Source organism: Trichosurus vulpecula, chromosome 5 (genome assembly GCF_011100635.1).
Source record: "Trichosurus vulpecula isolate mTriVul1 chromosome 5, mTriVul1.pri, whole genome shotgun sequence".
Taxonomy (NCBI): Eukaryota; Metazoa; Chordata; class Mammalia; order Diprotodontia; family Phalangeridae; genus Trichosurus; species Trichosurus vulpecula.
The window spans coordinates 286,957,814-286,960,506 of record NC_050577.1 but is presented as its reverse complement, the minus strand read 5'-3'; positions in this window follow the sequence as shown (position 1 = coordinate 286,960,506).

Genomic DNA, 2,693 nt, shown 5'->3' with positions numbered 1-2,693 from the left:
TTTCATTTCCAGCTAGTTTTTAGCTTATTTTTCCATGGTTCTTTATTAAAAATAATTCTTATTGCATCATGATCTGAAAAGGATGCTTCCACTACTTCTCACTTTCTGCACTGGATTGTGAGGTTTTTATGCCCTAGTACATGGTCAATTTTTGAGTATGTGCCATGTACCGTTGAGAGGAAAGTATATTCCTTTTTATCCCCATTCAGTTTTCTCCAGAGGTCCATCATATCTGCCTTTTCTAAAATTCTGTTTACCTCCTTAACTTTTTTCTTATTTATTTTGAGGTTAGATTTATCAAGTTCTGAAAGGGGGAGGTTGAGGTCTCCCAATATTATAGTTTTGCTGTCTATTTCTTCCTGTAACTCCCTTAACCTCTCCTCTAAGAATTTGTATGCCTTACCACATGGTGCATATATGTTAAACAATGATATTGCTTCATTGTTTATGATGCCTTTTAGCAGGATATAATGTCCTTCCTTATCTCTTTTAATTAAATCTATCTTTACTTTTGCTTTGTCTGAGATTAGGATTACTACACCTGTTTTTTTTTTTTTTTTACTTTAGCTGAGGCGCAATATATTTTACTCCAGCCTTTTACCTTTACCCTGTGTGTATCCCCCTGTTTCAAATGTGTTTCGTGTAAACAGCATATTGTAGGATTATGGTTTTTAATCCATTCTGCTATCTGCTTCTGTTTTATGAGAGAGTTCATCCCCTTCATGTTCAGAGTTATGATTTCTATCTGTGTCTTTTTCTCCATCCTATTTCCCCCTTTTTATGCTTCTATTTCTCCCTTTCCCCTTCTCCTCCTCAGCAAAGTTTTGCTTTTGACCGCCGCCTTCCTCAGTTTACCCTCCCTCTTTATTCCCCTCCCTTATCTTACCGTTTCCCACTTGCTATTTCTCCCCTCCCTTCTGAACACCCCTCCTCCCTTTTCTTCCCCCCTTCCCCTCCTACTTTCTGTAGGTCAAGTTAGATTTCTAAACTTATCAGGGTATGTTATTCCCTTCTTGAACCAGATCAGATGACAGTGACGCTCAAATACTGCTCTTCTCCCTCCCTTCTTTCCCTCTACTATAATATGTTTTTGTGCCTCTTCATTTGGTGTAATTTACCCTTTTCTACTACCTCCTTACCTCTTCTCTCATAGCCCTCCCTTTACATCTCTTCCTTATGTTTTTTATCTTTACATCAGTTAATTTATGCAGGCATTCACAATCTATGTGCATCCCTTTCAATTGTCATAATAGCTGTGCCATTCTCAAGTGACATATATATGTATATATATATAAAACATACATATGATGATATACTCCCACATAAAGATTCAGACAACCTGCCCTTATTGGTTAATAAGGTTTGTGGGGGTTTTCCCCGCTGGTTACCTTTTCTTGTCTCTCTTGAGTTTTGTATTTGGAAATCAAATTTTCCATTGAGTTCTGGCCTTTTCATCAGGACGGTCTGGAATTCCCTTATTTCATTGAATGTCCATCTCCTTGCCTGAAAAATTATGCTTAGTTTTGTTGGGTAGTTTATCCTTGGTTGTAATTCCAGCTCCTTTGCCCTTCGGAATATCATATTCCAATTTCTCCTGTCTTTTAATGTGGAAGCTGAGAGATCCTGCGTGATCCTGACTGTAGTTCCACGATATCTGAATTGTTTCTTTTTGGCTGCTTGCAGTATTTTCTCCTTTAGTTTATAGTTCTGAAATTTGGCTATAATATTTCTTGGTGTTTTCCGTTTGGGATCTCTTTCAGGGGGTGGTCAGTGAATTCTTTCAATGAGTATTTTGCCCTCTGGTTCTAGGACCTCTGGGCAGTTGTCTTGATAATTTCTTCGAACATACTGTCAAGGCTCTTTTTTTCATCGTGGATTTCTGGCAGACCAATAACTCTTAAATTGTCTCTCTTGGATCTATTTTCCAGGTCAGTTGTTTCCCCAATCAGATATTTCACATTTTTTTTTCTATTTTTTCATTCCTTACATTTTGTTTTACTACTTCTTGATGCCTCATAGATTCATTAGCTTCCACTTGCTCAACTGTAATTTTTAATGAGTTAGTGTTTTCATTTTGCTTTTGAGTCTCCTTTTCCAATTGGTTGATTTTGCCTCTCAGGGTGTCATTTTCTCTCTCTAGATTCTGAATCTCTGTAGACATTTTGCCAATCTTTTTTTCCATATTTTCTTTTAGCTCCCTAATTTGGTTTTTAAAATCCTCCTTTAGCTCTTCCAGTAATGCTTTTTGGGCTGGAGACCAGTTCACATTACCTTTTGAAGTATCTGATGTATCTACAGTGTCCTTGCTGAGCTCTTCCATATTGGTATTTTGATCCTGCCTGTCTCCATAAAAAGAATCTATTGTCCTCGGTTTTTGTGTTGTGTTCTTCTTCATGTTTGTTGGTTTGCCTTTTCCTGGCTTTACAACAAATATCTGCCTTTGGGGCTCAGGGCTCTCTGTCCCAGCTTTCTTATTCTGGGGATTGTGAGTCTAGAATTATAGCCTTCAGTTTCCTGAGGTGTGGGGGAGGGGCCTGGCTCCCTCACATCTCACTCCCTATGGGTGCTCTCCAGCACTGTTGCTCTTCAGCAATGGTCTCAGCTGTTGGTTGTTTGAGCTGATGTCTGGCACTTCCCCTGGGGGAGCAAGATTACGTCTGGGCTCCTGGTATTGACCCCTGCCGACTTTGCCC